Source organism: Rhipicephalus sanguineus, chromosome 5 (assembly GCF_013339695.2).
Source record: "Rhipicephalus sanguineus isolate Rsan-2018 chromosome 5, BIME_Rsan_1.4, whole genome shotgun sequence".
In the NCBI taxonomy this organism is placed as follows: Eukaryota; Metazoa; Arthropoda; class Arachnida; order Ixodida; family Ixodidae; genus Rhipicephalus; species Rhipicephalus sanguineus.
Window position 1 is genome coordinate 150,670,483 of NC_051180.1, and position 20,150 is coordinate 150,690,632.

Sequence of the window (20,150 nt, forward strand, 5' to 3'; positions counted from 1 at the left end):
GAGCGCTTGTTCGGTGTGGTTTTCTCTGCCCCAGTGTAAACATCGCGCTGTTCCTAGTTTGTTATGAAAAAATCGGCCGCGTATCTGCGTGCTTCGCTGCAAATGTCGTCTAAAGACGATTGAAGAGGCGCTGCGTGAGATATGAACGCCATCTGGCAATACGTCGGGAAACGTGAATGCTGTGTTGCGGGCTCGTAGTCCCGGCGCAGCAGCAGGCGAAGACCGGCGGTGACCAACGCGACCGGCGGGGACGCCAGCCAGCCCGAACACGCGGTTTGGCGCGAAGCGCCGAAGCAGAAGAAACGTCCGCACTCAACGAGTACACTCCACACACTCTTTTATATTCACGTCGCCTGGGTAAAGCAGGAACGCCAGAGCGGCGCCCCATGGCATTCGTACAGTGCAATACTGAACCGAAACGGAAACACAACAATGAGCTCGTGCAGAGGGCACGGAGGAAGCCAAGTTTCAGTCGCATTTTCAGCGCAGCTTAAGAAAGTGGGCCTCTAGAATTAGGTATCTATGTATTTTCTATTAAAGGAACACACCACCTAATACTGACTTAGTGATGTTGCGCCTCAGACATGCGTAATGTTTGCTTTTTGATCAACAATGTACACAAGTATGAACCTAGTCAGCCGTTCACAATGGCTGGCCCTTGGGCAAGTGGTTCAACTTTGGCCGAGTGGCTGAATCGAGGGACGTGCCGACAAACAGACAGACAGAAAGACAGACCAAAATTTCTGCGTTTAAGTTCCCCAAGAAAGACTATCGTCTTTAAAACCGTCTAGCCCAAAGCTGCAATTTACTAGCAGAACCTCGGAACCATGGCTCACTCTCATGCTGGAGCATTGGTCAAGAACCTTGTAGTTTTGAAGGATTATTCTTAAATTATAATTTAGATTTTGTCTATTTAACAAAAAAGAATAAAAATGAAACAAAAAAAATCACAGCATATCCACGGAGTGAATTATGATGAGTGGGCGAAGCTGCGGAGGTTCATCGGTAAACCGTGAATCTTCCGTGAATTCTGCCCAGTACATCATCACCGACGTGAGATCGGGCGCGTTTATACTAAAGGTTCGATGAGAATTATGACGATTTGCAGCTCACTTTAATTTTACATGTACGCTGTGAATTTTCATTGTTTAATCACGCACAGGAGCAATCGCACACACGCACTACCTTGGAGGTCAAAATCCAGTGCCTATTTATGCGGGGTGGTCAGTGAACGGTTGTGCAGCGCGAGCGGTCGGTTTTTTCAATCAAGACGCTGCCGCGACGCTGCCTGCGTCGGCGCCGCAGCGCCGCGAGGCAAGATAGGGGCGGGGGGGGGGACCGTAGGAGGACCATGAGGCGATGCGAAGCCGGAGCACCTCCACGATCGCGTTCCGTTGGCGTTCGTTGGGCATGCTATACTCGCGGACAACTTTTCTTGGCAATGAAGCGAAGGCTACAGAGCCACAATGCACGTATCCTAACGCTAATGAATGTAGTCCCACAATTGCGTCCGTATTTTCTGCGTGGGATATATAAAATACTCCTTCATTTTCTACATGTAGCTTTTTGAGGGGGAACGCAGTGCACACAAGCGAGATATTTGTATTTCTTTTAATTTATACGTTGTCACTTTGCGTTTTCACATTCGTAAAAACCGTGAATCTTCCGTGAATTCTGCCCAGTACATCATCACCGACGTGAGATCGGGCGCGTTTATACTAAAGGTTCGATGAGTTATGACGACTTGCAGCTCACTTTAATTTTACATGTACGCTGTGAATTTTCATTGTTTAGAAAACCATTGCTTTAGAAAACACCTTGCGTCTTTCGTTAAGCAGCTGGCGTCTTTTTCGTTTTGCTTTAGAAACATCTGGCGTTCTTTCGTTTTGTTTTTACAAAACATCTGGCGTCTTTCGTTGGTTTATTTCATAAATCAACGGCGTTTTGAACAAAATTTTTATTGTTTAATCACGCACAGGAGAAATCTCACCAGGCACTACCTTGGAGGTAAACAATGGCTGCTAATGGGAATGAGAGACAGAAGAAGTCGGCTTTTAGCGAACACTTACACTTCTACAGAGACAGAAGAATTCGGCTTTTAGTTAACGCGCACGCTGCGAATTTTTTATTGTTCAACAACGCACAAGAGAAATCTCCCACCGGCACCACCTTGGAGGTCAAAGGGTAAGACTTGTTACTCACTACTACGAGCACGACGAGGGACGAACGGGTGCCGCCTTAAGGAGCTTCGCCCCTAAAACTGATAATATTAGAATAGATGAATAGGAACGTACGAGTATAAGTAATGAAGCGTAGCTTTTGAACAAAAAGATTGAAGGACGCTTGAGCTTCGCCTTCAAGAGCAGAACGCAGTAACGAATTCGGGCCCCGTGCTATCGCCTTCTCAATCGCTAGCCTCACTTCATCCCGGTGGACACCCCAACCGTGCTGCAAGGGGACGAATGTCTGTGCGCGTAACATTGGCCGTTTCAAACGATTCTAGAATGCCAACTGCAAGTACAATTGCGAAGAGCCCCCTTCTCCATATTTCTTTCTTTTGCGAATAGGCGAAGCACCCGCTACGCGTCCGTAAGGGGCCACGTACACCTGCACACTTTGTTGATGCTGTTACTGATAGTGAATATTATTATACCGGAGAGCATTGTAATGGGTGGGCCTCTAAAACACAAAATAGCAGCGCAGGTCATATGTTTGGGCGCCTGGTTCCATTCTAAGTATTAACCACCCAAAATCACATGCTTTTAGGAGACTGCTCCCACTACGTGACATTCGTACAATGATTTTTTTTTTCCGAAAGAGCCTCAAACAATGGAGTGACTATGTGGTAGAGCACCTCATCGCCACCCAGAAGTGCGCGATTTGATTCTCACTCAAAGCAAATATTTTTTTATTATTTATTTGTTTACATCTTTCTAGATTCATCGCTTACGGACAGGCCTGCTCGCGTAAGGCCTAGAAAACTGGGCCTTACGCGAGCGCACATAACCCAATTTCCATTCAATGAAAACCGTAATTTTGCAGAGATACAAACGAAACGTTGGCCAGTACATTGAACCAAACAAATGAGATCAGATGAATATGAAGGTATAGTAATTAAATAACAAAAAGCATATCCGCTAACACTATGGGCACCTTTGCATAAGAAGCAGCCATAATAAATCTTGTGGCACGATTCTGTTCATTAAGATTCATTGCAGACCCACTAATGTGGTAAGCAATTGTGCCAAGTAATAAATAAGTAAGTTTATTAGCAAAGATGTTATGAATATTCGTGTACAGAAAAATACCACAAGTGTATGTTCTGAGAAAATCAACAAAATTTTTTAAACTGGTGCACCGCTTACACGAGGTGATTGGGAGCCATAAAATCCTCTATATTTGTAGCTAATTCCATCCTGGACCTTACTCTCGTGTTCATTTGCACGAGCGGCAACTTCCCCCTTTTTTTCTAGCTTGCTTTGCAGCATCAGGGCCTTGATGGGATGCTGTCGCGATGCGGTGTCGATCATTTGTGAGGCAAGCTTTTGCAGTGTACAGGCCAGGCTCCATGGTAAGTTGCTTCAAAATATCAAACGTCCTTCTGTTGTCATTATTGAAATGACACACCGCGTCATACAAAGCAAACTGGATGATTGACAGGCTCACATACGAGTCCTTGAGTTGTATGACGTTGCGTATGCACCTGGTGAGAAGTTTATGACTTTTATGATTAAGAATTCTGGGTTTACAGCACTATTGAGCATTCTTACATGTGTGCACATGATATGATTGTTGCGTAATCAACAATATACTACATATCAAGCTATGATACACACAGAACTGGCACATTTGTTTTCGCTTTCGTAGATGATGGGTGGTCTAACACTTTTGCTTGTATATTTTGAAAGCAACTGCGTAGACGGAAGCTTTATGCAGCAAAAGTATGGGCGATAAGTCGCGCATTTAGCATGAGCAAAACCGAAATAATCATATTTTCAAACAAAATTAGCTTTTCCAATTAAGGTTTGAAACGCATTCTAATCCCACAGTACATCTCCAAACTTGTATATTTCCTGTTAGTGCCGACACCACGGATGATCCTAATGCTCCTGTCTTCCCGCCACCCACCGTCTTGTTAGTATTGGCCGCGAGGAGTTACGGAGTCGCCCTCTATTGGACACGCATCCATTGCGTGCTAGGTAGGATACCGCTGGCGCGCGCCCCATAGGTTTTGCTGTCGGCGCTCTACAAAAACACCTCGCGGAAGCCCTCCAGGGCATTTCTGTAAGTACTTTCGAAAGGAACTGTGTTCTTTACTGTCAAAATAATCATTTTCGACGAACTGAAAGCACAAGATAGTCTACAGTCGCTGTCTCTTTGCAGAAAACCGAGCCCCCGCTTCACGCGGTCACCACGTTGGAAACCCCTGAACCGGCCTCTTGCGTGAAAGGTAGTCACTCGCTGAGCACAAACTGTCTGAAATATCTTGTTAGAGTAGACTGCCTGTATAACCAAATGGAGCATAACAGAAAGAAGCCTCAAGCCAGCAATCGCACGGGTTCGCGACGACTGACGGTGCCTCTGCATGTATGAGCGTCTGCATGTGTGTTCGTACTGATGCTTTCGCTTTTGCTAGGCGCGCGCTTTGGCACCACGATGTGAACTTTAGGCCGCAAAATATGAGAATTTGTGATTACACAAACAAGTACTGTTAGGCGGACGCTGTCAGAGCAGTTCAAAAACAATTTCGTTACAACTACGGCTTCGGTGCGCATAAGCAACATTGTGATGTGCCGTCCCGACGATTCAGTGTTTTCTTTTTCTGTCTAAGTTCGTGTACATTTTAATGTCATTTGACAAGTTGTCTCGCACTGCGTATTGATCGGTGTTCGCAGCGGGCAAATGCCGCTTTTAAATGCGAAGCATTTCTTAGCGAACCTCAGGCACTTTGGGCGTTTCTATCTACGTATCTATCTATCTATCTATCTATCTATCTATCTATCTAGCCGCCTACGTCTGGGCGCTCTCCTGGTCGTCCCCATGACTTCTAATATACCAAAATTGGCATAGCAGGGGATCAGTGTATGGTGAATGCGATTCGCTGGTCATGACATGAATAACGCAAAATACCTGTCGCGTACGTCATGAAACCCTTTCTCTCAGCCACGTGTGGCACATATCCGCATACCAGAGTTTATATTATGCGGGTATGTGCCACAGGTGATACAAAGTCTCAACCAACACAGTAAACGCGAACACACACATTGACACGCAAGGAAAGTGATAATAATAATAATTGTTGGGGCTATAATTTTGGCCGTCTCGTATTCTATAACGTGCACCGAGATCGCACAGTACACGGGCATCTAGCATTTCGCATTAATCGCAATGCGACCGCCGCGGCCGGTATCGAACCCGTGACCTTCGGGTCAGCAGCCGCGTACCGTAACCGCTACACCACCGTGGCGGACACAAGGAAAATGAGGAAGCTGAAGACAGAACCCTTGAAGACGCTCAACTACCATGCACTCGGTCACGTGGTCCGCAACGTGGACCACGCCGATTACGCAAGAACCGGGGTCAATGCTTCCTACAATAAATCTGCCGAGAGAACCAGGCCCCTAACCAATACCGGTAGCTTGCATTGACTTATCAAGACCCAACAAGGCCTGGTTTTTATACTGCGTGAAAGACGGCTTGGATGTGGACAGGGCGTCAAAACAGCTCGCTGCCACGTCCACGACAGGAGGCATCATAGATCATTTCATCGTAAGAGGAATCCAGAATTTCCACCAGCTGTGCTACAACTGGCACTTCACTACACTTAGACCCCTCGTAGCCGCCATCACGAACGGATCCGATGAACAAGTCCGGTCCAGCTGCTGGTGCTCACTGATCACGGTGATAATGACCTTGTTCAAGAACTGTCAAGAACCCCTTCTACACATACACACGGGTTCGTGAAACGTGCGTGCGTTCTCATCATAACAGATAAGCACAAGCATAACAACTGTAACGCAACTGTACCAACTGCAACTTTGACTGTACCGTACGAGCAGTGCGCCTGCGTGTGCCACTCAGCTGTGTGTTTATCCAAGGAAACTTTGCTTAATGAAGCTTAGTTGTGAGTAACGCCTGTCCTGTGCATTTGTATTTCTTCTTTGTGCTGTTCGGATTCGCGCTATCCAGTATTGAAGAATAAAAGCACTACATATCAGCTTACCGCGTCTGGTAAGCTGCCGAGAGAACCAGGCCCCTCATCATTACCGGTGGCTTCAACATTGACTTATCAAGACCGAACAAGGCTTGGTTTTCATACTGCGTGAAAGACGGCTTGGATGTGGACATCCAAGCAACAGGTAACACCCATGTTGCTTTTGGCATCGTTACGCAACTTTAAACTGGTTATACAAAACATATGCGACTCTTCAGCACATGAGTGTGTTTACACCACTTCCACATTTCTTTAGCGCCATTCCGTAACGTTTCGCTCAACATGAAAAATTATGCCACAGTCACTATCCCGCGCATGCTTCGCATAACAGCGATTCCCACGGTACGTGGGATCTGCCGAATTTTTCTGTTTCTTTATTCAGTGCATTCGTTTCGTTTGGTACTCACATAGAACGTGAGCAAATGCGACGCCTTTTTAACACGAAAGTGTTTTATGCCGGGGTCCACCACGGCTCCACTGACGTATTTCCGTCACGGATATGACGTTGTAAAATATAAAGACTGACAGTGGGTAAAGAAAAAAACCAGAAGAAAAAGTTTCGCCCCGGGAATCGAACTCACGACCGGCCGCTCCGCAGCGCGCAGCGCGAAACGATTCGGCCACGGAGGGCACGTTCTTCGCAGTGCTAACGGCGAGCTTTTTATATGCACCATTTGCGGGTGGCTATAGTCAGAGATCTCTGCTATAGTGTGTTTTCGTTATCACTAGCGAGATGGCGCGACGGGCCCAAAGAGCGTAGAAGAGCGCTCTTGAAAGGTCGTCGCCGCTGCGACGAGCGACCGCGTCTACAGGGCGTGGTCACGCTTTTGCGTGCGCTTATCTCGTAATCGCGGTGGTTTGTACGTCTCGCGTTGAGAGCACGAAGGTCGCTTGGCCTACTGCAGCGGCCGCTTTTGCGAAAGGGGCGGGCTGCTCACGCAGAAATAAGTTACAAATGTGACAGTTAGTTCGCTCTCATCCCGTGTGTTCGTTCCGTGCGACCTTTCTGCTTGAACAGCGCGTTGCAAGTTTCGAGCTGCTTGCCGTTCTTCGCGTGACATTACAACTTGTTGCTGTAGCATTCATTCCTTCGCCCTTGGAGCGAAAGAATGCGCAACAAACGCTCAACTACGTCTGTGAAGACACGTTTCACTTTCGTGTTATACCGATTCCTATGACAGAGGGATCAGCCATGTTTTTTTATGCTCCTTAATTATCGAACCCTTTGCATTCCAGTGAACTTGGCGCTCGCTGTCATCAGCCAATTCATAGACCAAAGCTTCACGACTTCGGGATTGCTGGTGGAAGGAGAAGCAGTCTACGAGAGCGAGTATGTAGTAGCATGCAACGCCAAGGAAAAGAAAGAAAATACAGTTGCGTTTGCCGGATTTGCTCTGGAAACGTCGGCTGCGAACTAGGACCCACATGAACTTGAAATAGCGGTGAATAATAACGATATGCGCTGTTTGAGTGGTAATCAGTGGTGCAGAACGGTACGAATTGAGTCATTTCCTTATGTCGCTTTGGCTTCGACATTCTCTTAGATCCACCTCATAGTTCCCGTAGTGATAGGCACAGAAACGCTACAACCACACACTCGCCCTCTGATGACTCGAACAACAAACACAAACCCGGTAATAACGCTGAAAACACGAATACAGAAACCAACGCAACTGCTGCGAATCTTCTGTGGGGAGCATAAAAATTGGGGGACGCTTAAGCTTCGCCTTTAAGAGCTGAACGCGATAGCGATATTCTTTTCCTACTGCGCAGTTCGAACACTACGAGGGTTTAACAGAATGCGCCCACTAAGGCGTGTGCCTTATGTAATGAGTAGCATGCTTTAAACCAGGAGCAATTATGCGCAAGAAACTTCTTCGAAGTTGCGATGCACCCACTACGTGGTCTTAAGGGAATACGCGCACTAATGTGTGCGCCTTTTGTAATGGGTGGCTGTCTTTAAACCACGAAGTCGTTATGATATTGGCATGGTGTGACGCCCTATGGGCAATGTACACTTGTACCACGCAATACTACTGCGATATTACATCTCGTACTGTGAGACCTGCATACAGGACGCGTATTTTTGGGAAGCATGAAAGTTACTTTTAGTGCAGCTCCAATCCTATGTTGAATAAATACCATGAAAGAAAAAAAAAAGCAGATGCGTGGCTGTGTGGTAGAACACCTGCTTGCCACGCAGACGGTCTGGGTTCAATTCTCATTCGGACCCAACATTTTTATTATTTATTTTATTTGCAACTTTTTCGATTTTTCGGTCACGGACATGATGATGATTTTTCGCTCACAACCAACGGCCCCGACGCCGACAGCGCAATTTTTGCGATACGAGCTCTTTAACGCTATCGCGTTAACATCGCGTTAAAATAGAGGTTATTGCAGCAACCAGCTGCCGCAAAACAGGATAGTAATTATTTTGCGAGCACCCCAGCAATTTTGGCAGCAGTGTCGTGTCTAACGCCAACAGGGTGGCATCTTTCGCACGTAAATACATGAGGCTCCAAGAAAATACACGGGGTTGGAGAGGCCCAACGTGAGTTTGAGAGTGGCACAAATAAATTTGGGCTTTTGAGCACACTGTGTTTGCGTCAGGGGAACGCAAGCTTGACTGAAAAAATGTTATTGCCAATATAAATGCAGCACACAGCCGCAGCATTTGACTCTCTCGCTATGTACGTCCACCAGCAAGCGTCGCGAAGCTTATGAAGGCAAAAGCCTTAGATGCCTCTTCAAACGCGAAGATTGACCGTCGGCGTCGCCAAGACGAGTGAAGCAAAAAATAATCGTTATGTCAGGACGTCACTATATGACATCATCATGACGTCGCCGATCTCATAAATTTGTAACTTCATTATGACATCACCATGACGCGACATAACGTGATGTCACATGATGACGTATTCACACAGCATGTCCCTTTCCATTGCCTCCGTGATCGGTGGGCCGATCACGGAGGCAATGCGAAACCTATGTAGCTTATGAAGCAATGCAAAACTTATGTAGCTTTTGAAGGCGATTGCCCTAGGTGCCTCATCAATGGGAAGATTGCCCGTCGGCGGTGTCAACACAAGTGATGCAAAAAATAATCGCCACGTGATGGTGTCACCATATGACGTCATCATGATGTCACAGATCCCCAAATTATGTAGCGTCATTATGACGTCACATAACGTGACGTCACATGATGATGTATTCACACGTCATGGTCGCTTTGCATTGCCTCCGTGATCGGTCACGGAGGCAGTGCAAAACCTCGTTACGTGCAGAACACTTTTGGAGGGGGGCGCGGGAGAATCAGTACAACTACTGACAAGATGGCTTTCGCCTTCTAGTCATCTTTAGCGAATTCATAAGGGACCCTGTGCGTTTTTTTTAATTCAACGTATCTAAATAATGACTTGCGCATCTGCAGCCGATTTTGTGGACGCCGAGCACGGGGCCGACGATCAAGAGGTCGCACGGGAGGGTTCCGAGGTATTATCGCACGTGGTAAAACGTAGCGCCTTTTCCATCCTGTGGCAGATAAGCATCAATTGCCGGAGGGAAGCGCGCGCGAGCCATCTTCTCAGTGCGTGCTGTCTGCTACTCACCAAACATCGCAGGCCCGTCGCAGTAACGAAAGTCTTCGTCGCGGAAGTGTTCGTTGCATACAAGACTCGTAGCCGGTGGCTACTTGCCGGTTCTTAGCTTTAACGCCCATGCTTCACGCACTTTCTTGTCCCGCGGTTACCGGTGCAGGCTGACACTGGGCTCTGTTGCGTAAGAGCGGCACTGCGGCTCCGAGCGGTAGAGCCCCATGTTCGTCGCCTTCGGAGGCATCCACTCTATTACAATGGTTTCAGTTGAGAAGAAAATGAGAGAAAACTTCCGTATTTGAACAGACCTCAGCGCATGTGGGTCTTCAAACTCGTTTTCAAAGCACGCGGCGGTGCTCCACAAGCACCCGACGCGGCCGCTGAGACCGCGTGATCCTGCCAAGCACGTCACGCCGACGGTGGCGCCGGCGTTTCCAGTGGTGGGCCTCGAGGCCAACAGCCAACGGAGTAGAATGATTTAAAAGCCCATTCACTGCACATCTCGATAATACCCCGTCGTTGCTGCTTCAGAGGATGCGGTTCTATCTGTGTAAGAGAGAGAAATGCGCGCGGAGGATTCATCAGTTTTAGAGCGCAGCTCTAAACCGACGACTTTTTTTTTCAGCGCGCAGCTCTTTAGGCTTGTCGTTTAGCGGGGTAGTGGGTACAGTAATTATAATCATCATGATCCGGTATGTACTATCTTCATCCTTTTCAACTTCTGCTTGCACAACACGTGCGCCGATTTCTCCGACGTCGCCTATAATAACCCTAATGGGTGAGAGGACAGAACGAGTACAGAGAGAGAGAGAAAGAAAGAGACAGAGAGAAATGCACAGAGAGACATAAATAAAGATATAAAAAGAGAAAATCATGGCGAAAAAAATTCGTGATGAGGCGGCGGGATTCGAATCCCACGATCCGAAGGGAAGCGTCCTAACGACTGAGCTATGCTAGCAGTGCATAGCATAGACTTGTATAGTATAGTATAGCAAGATGGTAGGAAAGTAAAGTGAGGGCGAGGAGGAGGGAAAGGAAGAGTGGAAAGAGTAAAGCAAAACAATGAGGGAAAGAGAAATTGAGAAATAGATAGAAAGCAAGAAAGACAGAAAGAGAAAAGAAGATAGAGACAGATATAAAGAGAGAGAAAGTGATTGAAGGAAAATGAAGCGATAAATGGAGAGATAAAAAGAAAGAGGGGGCAAGAACAAGAGAGATAGAAAGAGCGAGAAAGACAAAGAAATGCATGGAGAAAGAAAAAATAATAGAAATAAACACTCACAAAAAGACAGAATAAACAGAGGGATAAAAGAAAAAGAAAGAAAGGAAGGAAGAACGAAAGAGAGAAATAAAAAGAAACAAATAAGGCCGCCCAGGTTCGCACTCTCTTTAGGCTTGGCACCAGTAGTGCGAAGCATCTATCTCTTGTGTAAACTAAGCGTACTTAATATAGACCCTGCAATCGTCAATTGGATTCGAGCGTTTCTTGTATCTCAGTTTCAATTTGTCGCCACTAATGATAGCGTGTCTGACATGGCCCCTGTTGAATCCGGGGTTCCTCAAGGGTCCGTTCTGGGTCCTCTTCTATTCTTAATTTATATAAATGACTTACCCAATAACATTTCCTCACAAATTTGTTTATTTGCTGACGAATGTGTTGTATATCGCAGAATAACTACTACCTCTGATGTCGCTAATCTACAGACTGATCTAAACCACGTCCATAACTGGTGCGTCACTTGGCGCATGGAGCTAAATACTAACAAATGTAAATACATGCGAGTTTCACGTTCTAACGCAGCGTCCTCATATGTAATTAATAACATCAATCTCGAATCTGTCACAAGCATACCGTTACCTTGGCGTCCACATAACTAACGATCTGTCATGGAAACATCACGTCGAACGCATAATATCAAAAAGTAACCGTACTCTGGGATACATAAAAAGAAAACATTTTCTCGCTCCATGTTCACTAAAATTACTGCTCTACACCACGTACATTCGTCCTAAACTAGAATATGCATCATCGGTTTGGGATCCGCATCAATTCATATTAATTAACGCAATTGAAGCAGTGCAAAATCGCTCTGTTCGTTTCATACTAGCAAACTATCACCGTACAGCAAGCGTAACAGAAATGAAAGCCATTCTTAACATCCCACTACTCGCCATTCGCCGGAAGCAAGCTTGCACTTCACTTTTTCATAAAATATATTATCACAATGCCACTCTCCGATCGCTCTTTGTTCAACCACCACCATTCACATCCGCTCGTAGGGATCATTGTCATAAAGTCAAGGTCTCGTTTTCTAACACTGTCGCGTGCGCACAGTCATTCCTTCCCAAAACCACAGTCGAATGGAATAACCTACCATCATCTATAGTGAACATACGCGATCCAATCCTTTTCAAAAATGCTCTGATCAACATGATCTAGAGTTGTAAAATTTTGCCCTTTTCTTCTTTTTTTTTGTTTTCTCTTCATCTTTGGTGCTCTGACCTCGTGCTCTTGTACTTTGTCTTCTTACCAATACAGATTCATATCGGATTTGTCAATCCAACGGTATGTTTTGTGTAACCAGTGTTTATATCGGTTTTATCCTTTTCTATTTGCCTTTATTGTATATTGATACTGTACTCACTTGATTGATTGTTATGCTTTTTTTCTCTCTCTTCGTATCTTGTTCCGTGTTACATATAATCGTGTACTTGCCCCTCCCCTCTATAATGTACTTTATGTACCTTGAGCGTATTTCAAATAAATAAATAAATAAATAAATCAAGAAATAGCTAGTCACGTGACAAAAAAATCACGTTACATCTAGTCACGCGACTAAAATTCATGTAATATCACGCAACACCTAATCATGTGACCAAAAATCACGTAACAATTAAGCACGCGGTTAAAATCACAACAAGGCGTGATGGTTGGGCTTTGTTCTCCAAGAGGCGACCACATCTCAACGCTGGCTCGCCGTGTTCACTCGGCATAAAGAAAAAAAAAACATTTATTCTAGCAAAACTTTGGTTTGGGCGAGCTGGTTCATCGTCGAACTCTTTTGGGGCAGCGCTAAGAAACACACGGACAAAGACACCCAGTAGCCGCCACGGGCGCTGACTCACAGTGTCTTGGTCTGTGTGTTCCTTAGCGCTGCCCCAAACAAGTTCCAAAAAAAAATTTGGCAGATCCCACGTACCGTGGTAATCGATGTTATGCGAAAGATGCGCGGGATGGTGACAGTGGCGTAATTTTTCACATTGAGCGAAACGTTACGGAATGACGCTAGAGAAACGTGGAAGTGGTATACGCACACTCCTATATTGAAGAGTCGCATATGTATTTTATAACCAGTTGTTTATAGTGGCGTCACGATACCAGCAGCAACATGGCTGTTACCAACGAGACGCAGTAAGCTTATATGTAGTGCCTATATTTCTTAATTAATACTGGATAGCTCGAATCCAAACAGGTCAAAGGAGGAACACAGATGCACAGGACAGACGTTACTCGCAACTAAGCTTCATTCAGTAAAGTTGCCCTAGATATATACACAGCCGAGTGGCACGTGCAGGCACACTGCACGTACGTTACAGTCACAGTTGCACTTATTATGCTTATACTTGTCCGTTATGACGGAGAACGCATGCACGTTTCACGAACTCGTGTGTATATGTAGAAGTGGTTCTTGACAGTTCTTGAACAAGGTCATCATCACCGTGATCAGTGAGCACCAGCAGCTGGACGGGACTTCTCAATCGGATCCGTTCGTGCTCGCGGCTATGAGAAGTCAAAGTGTAGTGAAGTGCGAGGTATAGTGCTGCTGGTGGAAATTCTGGATGCCTCTTACGATGAAATTATCTATGATGCCTCCTGTCGTGGACGTGGCAGCGAGGTCTTTTGATGCCCTGTCCACATTCAAGCCGTCTTTCACGCAGTATAAGGACCAAGCGTTGTTGGGTCTTGACAAATCAATGTTGAAGTCAGCGGCAATGATGAGAGGCCTGGTTGTCTCAGCAGATTTATTGTAGGAAGCATTGACCCCGGTTTATGTGTGGATGGTAGTTGAGCGTCCTCCAGGGGTGTTCTGTCTTCAGCTTCCTCACTTTCCTTGCGTCCGCCGCGGTGGTGTAGTGGTTACGGTGCCCGGCTGCTGACCCGAAGGTCGCGGGTTCGATCCCAGCTGCCGTGGTTGCATTTCGATGGAGGCAAAATGCTACATGGCCGTGTACTGAGCGATTTCGGAACACGTTAAAGAATACCCGATGGTCAAAATTTCCGGTGCCCTTCCCTACGATGTCTCTCATAATCACATCACGGTTCTGGGACATAAGACCCCAACAATTGTTATTATTATCACTTTCCTTGCGTGTCAATGTGTGTGTTCGTGGTTACTGTGTTGGTTGAGACTGTATCACCTGTGGCACATACCCGCATAACATGAACTCGGGTATATATGGGTATGTGCCACACGTGACTGAGAGAAAGGGTTTCATGACGTACGCGGCAGGTATTTTGCGTTAGTCATGTCACGACCAGTGAATCGTGTTCGTCATACAGTGATCTCCTGCTATGCAAATTTTGGTATATTACAAGTTATGGAGACGACCAAGAGAGCGCCCAGACGTAGGCGGCTAGATAGATAGATAGATAGATACGTAGATAGAAACGGCCAAAGTGCCTGAGGTTCGCTAAGAAATGCTTCGCATTTAAAAAAAATCACAGCATATCCACGGGGTGAATGATGATGAGTGGGGCGAAGCTACGGAGGGAATCATCTGTAAACCATGAAACTCTTCCGTGAAATGCGCCCAGTACATAAAAATTCGGCAGATCCCACGTACCGTTGGTGTCGATGTTATGCGAAGCATGCGGCGGGTAGGTGACTGTGGCGTAACTGTTTTTACTGAGCGCCACGTTACAACATGACGCTAAAGATTTGTATATATTTTATACGCACACATATATATGTTGAAGAGCCGCATATGTGTTATATAACCAGTTGTTTACGGTTGGGTAATGCTGCCAATGGCAATGTTGGTATTGCCAACACCAGAAGCGGTAAGCTGATATGTAGTGCTTATACGTGTCCCGAGAACGCACGCACGTTTCACGAACCCGTGTGCATGTGTGCAAGAAGTTCTTGACAGTTCTTGAACAAGGACATCATCACCGTGATCAGTGAGTACCAGCAGCTGCTCATGACTTATTATAGGATCCGGTCGTGGTCGTGGTGACGAGGGGTCCATGTGTAGTGAAGTATGTTGTATAGTAGAGCTGTTGGAATTCGTGGATGCCTCGGTCATTTCGTCAAGACATTGTCTGTCGACAGAGCCGGCGACATGTCAGAAGCTGAAGCCACCCGTCGCGTTGGTGAGGTATAGGCCGTCGAGGCTGGTAGGCCTGGATAGTGCTACGTAGACCAACATCACTGGATGGTGTTTGTCGTATTCGTAGACTACCTGGGCGTATGTGGCCTACGTAGCCTAGTCTACAAAGCGGCTGTCAATCAATCTGGCATCATCCTCGGTCAGCATGAGGCCATCGCGCAACCTCGTAAGAAACTAAGAGGACACTGCGTCGTTCTGGTGGACGAAGTGACTTTACGGTGCGGTGATGTGAATATCATATGTAACTTTCGTTACAGTATTCCTCCGGGGTCGAGCAATGCTTCAATATAGCTTGCTGAATCATAGGAATACAAACGTACTGTTTATTAGACTGCTATAAAAGCGGAGCCAACACTGGAACTACAGACGTTAATCTCATATGACGCCTGTATCGTAGTAGTACACATCGTAGGAGTATCATGTAGTGTTCATTGCTTTTTCGTAAAATTAGATAGCCAGCACCACAACCGCAATTGACGTTGCACCGACATTTCGCCTGCGTAGGCTGTTTTTTCAAACCAGTTTATAGACCTGGCGTGGCTCAGTGGTAGAATACCTGATTGCCACGCAGAATGCTTGGGTTCGATTCCTGCCGGAATCCTAATTTTCATTCTTTCCATTCGTTGAGTCAACGCTGCCGACGTTGGTTTTCCTTAACGCTCTTGCATTTAAGTTATCAATGTCTGTTCTCGCCGTTCCTTGGTAGATATAAACTGTCAATCACCTGTGGCGCATACCCGTACACCGCGGCCCGTGGTAAACGGGTATGTGCCACACGTGTCTAGTGGAAAGGGTTTGACGACGTACGCAACAAGATTTTAACGTTATTCATGTCATGACCCGGCAGTCATATTCGTCAACTCCTCTTACCCTCCCATGCAAATTTTGGTCTACACCAAGTTAAGGAGGCCATCATGAGAGCACCTAGACGTAGGCGGCTAGATAGATAGATAGATAGATAGATAGATACGTAGATAGAAACGCTCAAAGTGCCAGAGGTTTGCTAAGAAATGCTTCGCATTTAATATAAAGAGTGTGAAACATCGTGTATATATTAAACATCAAACTTTTATTGTACTGTTGGTTTACGTGGTCCCTTCATTATCACTTGTGATCGGTGAAATGCAAGGAAGAAGTCCGCTCCCGAGCGAAAGAGCGCCAAGAGCGACCGCATTCCCCGCTCGCCCTGTGCGAATTAAAGGCAAGGCTAGAGGGAAGACAGGACGCGCGTTCCACGACGCGAGGTCGGTAGCATGCCCAACGAAAGCCAACGGAACGCGATCGTGCAAGTGCTCCGGCTTCGCATCGCCTCATGGTTCCATTTAGCGTCCCAAAACCAAATATATTGCTCAAGGTGTGCCTTGCGTTTTTCGTAGAAATAATTTCTTTATCATGTACATTAAGACGAAAAGTTGAAAGCTCACTAGAGTGTATCGCCCGCAAAGTATGTCTTTTAGTGTGATTTAACTCTCGTACGGCAGGGTCCTCGCGCCGTTGCCGGTCCACCTCGCCCGTTGACGATCGGGCGAGGTGGCTACATACAACTACTACTACTACACTTTAAGAAAAACATCTGGCGTTCTTTCGTTCTGCTTTTACAAAACATCTGGCGTCTTTCGTTGGTTTATTTCATCAATCAACGGCGTTTTGAACAAAATTTTTATTGTTTAATCACGCACAGGAGAAATCTCACCAGGCACTACCTTGGAGGTAAACAATGGCTGCTAATGGGAATGAGAGACAGAAGAAGTCGGCTTTTAGCTAACACTTACACTTCTACTTCTACTAACGTTTCCTACTGGAACATGCCAATGGCTGCTAATGGGGAATGAGAGACAGAAGAATTCGGCTTTTAGTTAACGCGCACGCTGCGAATTTTTTATTGTTCAACAACGCACAGGAGAAATCTCCCACCGGCACCACCTTGGAGGTCAAAGCGTAAGACTTGTTACGGACTACTACGATGACGACGATTACGAGGGACGAACGGGTGCCGCCTTAAGGAGCTTCGCCCCTAAAACATGGCTGATCCTTCTGTCATATGAATTGGTATAACACGAAAGGAAAACATGTCCTCGCAGAAGTTGTTGAATGCTTCTTGTACATTGAATACGAGAGCTTGCACAATGTGTATTGGTCTTTGGCAGCTATACCACCGCTTGATGTGGACGCACCCATGTTCACGCCCCGTCGGGATCTCCATCCCGACGACTAACTTCCATAAACATGATTAAACATTTGTGGTAGCCCTAATAGATAACATACACCTCGACACATCATATGGTGAATCCCCCGCTAAGATGGATTCAACATGCACATAAGAAACAGCAACTCCACATGCGCTCTTTCAAAGCGTCGTCATTTGAGGAGAGGAGCGGGAAGGTGTACGCTCCCTAGTAGTCGCTGCCAGTGCGCTCAAAGCAGCAGGCGGCGGAAAAACACCGTTAGTCGATTTGGCAGCGGCCCTGCGCTGGAGGCGAGGAGGCGACACACACTGATGCGAAAAGCGAATAGTTTTCTACGAGAGTTTTCTACGAGCATAGAGTTTTCTGCAATACTGCAGCGAAAGGCTCCGCTGCGCTGAGACAACCGAAACACTCGCAGTCGGTGCTCGTTAGTGTCATGATGCCTTACTCGTCGTCTCCGAGATTGGCTCCGGCAACGCGCCGTTGCTAGTGTTGCTCAGGCCGTTACACTGGCACGAGGAGCGCTTACCAGAGAAATCAGTGTGACAGCCAGAAGAGCGTCGGTTATCTGACGCTCGGCTTCTTTACAGACCTTGTGCTAAGGTCGCCATCCCGTGGAATGTTAATCCGTCAACAGAAAGGTCACACTACGGCCGTGCTAGAAACGCGAGGGGAAACGCGAATCACGTCGTGTCTCCCCTCTATAATCGCCTACAAGCGAAGCTATGAGTGAAGCTTGGGCTAAAGCCGCCATCTCGCGGTGTGAGGCGTTGACGAAATTGCACTTCTTTTGTGAACGCGCCGAATGGTATGGTCGTAACAACGGTGCAACGGCGCGTTGCCGGAGCTATTCGCGGAGATCAAGTACCTATCACTTTACTCTACCGCTCCCAGACGGCGACACCAACCCGCGAACCAAGGCCCTGTTAAAGCAAAGTGTGAGAGATAAAAGGCGCTTTCGTGAAGCTTTCTGAATTTGTTACCGTGGCGCAGCGCATGCGGCGACAGGCGCTGCATCACGTAGACCGTCTCCACAGGGCCCCAGGGGGCGGTGCCTTCCTCTGGAGACTGCGGAGTCGACCAGCTTCACGAATGGGACAAATCTGCGCACTCGATGAAGAACTGGTGCCCGAGGCTCGCTGTCCTATCCGCCCCTCTCCACCACACCAGCAGCATCCGGACGTGCACTTGGAGCTGGACAACCTCAGCAAAAGGCGAACACCGGCGTGCGAGCTCCACCAGTCAGCCATAGTGGAACTCACCGACAGGCTGCGGGGGCATCTCCTGGTGTTCACGGACGGGTCCGTTCGGGACAGCCCCCGTTCGGCCACGGCTGCCTGTGTCATACCAACGACTGGGATGACCAACCGGTGCCGCCTTCCCTTCCACGCCAGCTCCACTGCAGGAGAATTGGCTGGCCTTCACTTGGCAGCCGGCTACCTCGCTGCTATGCCACCCCAGCTGCCCGTGGCGATCCTCTGCGACTCCTGGCCAGCCCTACAAGCACTGCTGCAGCCAGACCAAGCCGGCATTACTGTGGCGCTACTAACCACCATCGAAGCTAGCGGTGTGCGTCTGTCCCTCCACTGGCTTCCCTCGCACGTTGGGACAGCGGGGAACGAGGAAACCGATGGCGCCGCTAAAGCAGCACACTACGGCGACACCGCAGTCACCAAGGCGGTAGCCCTGTTGGACTACTCCCGGCAACGACTGCGGCAGCTGCTACCAGCGGCCCACCCTGACACGCGGGTGGCAAGCGCCAAACCACCGTCTACCCTACCAGAAACCGGCCTGGAGAGACGTGAGCGGTGGTTGCTGCTTCGCCTGCGGACCGACAGCGCTTCGCCTGCGGCACGCATGTTGGAGCGCTGGCCCATATAATTTGAGCATATATAATAAACGCTGGAGCATATAATTTGCGCCTGCCCTGCCCTGGCCGCTGAACGATGCTTGATAGCGCGCCGCTATCACCTGCTCGGTCGCCATGCGACAACGGGCGAGGACTTCCTTTTTCCCGCACGGGGGGCCCAAGCTACAAGCCCTGCGAGCGTTCCTCGAGTTTGCGGCTTCTGCGTACCTCGCCGCCTTATAAACAGACGCTTTGGCTTCCTGCTCCCGCATTCGTTGACAAGACACTCTTTCCACACTACTCACTCCTTTCTATCTTCTTTTCTTCTATCATCTATGCTTCCCCTTCCCCATCCCTAAGGGCGCTGAGCCGTGCCCACAAGACGGGAGGCAGAAAATAGCGCCCTTTTTATTTCTTCTTTCACAAACCACTCTCTCTGGCGCAGTGGTTGGAGCCTCCGTAACCTATCGTCGCGGACCGTGAGTTGTGGTTGGACTCCCGTTTGCGGAACTTTTAGAGGCGAAGCACCTTATGGTCTCGGCGTGTCGGCGTGCATCGCGCATCGTCGTCTCCTGTCGGGATGGTCTATTTGCTTTAGCGACAGACAGCGCGCCACCGTCTCAGTGCTAGCCGTGTGGCAAGAGAGAGTGAACGGCGCGCGTTGACTATGGAAACGCTCTTTCTGCGATGAGTGCTGAACTACCAGCTCGCAAGAAACTACAACGCGCCCTCGCCCGTGAGAAACAATGCCCATGCAGGCGGCATCTGCTAGCGAGTTTATTAATTTAATAAACCGACTGCTCGCGCTGCACAACCATTCGCCGGCCATCCCGTATATATAGGCACTGGATCGTGACCTGCAACGTAGTGCCGGCGGGAGATTTCTCCTGTGCGTATGTGAAAAATAAAGGTTC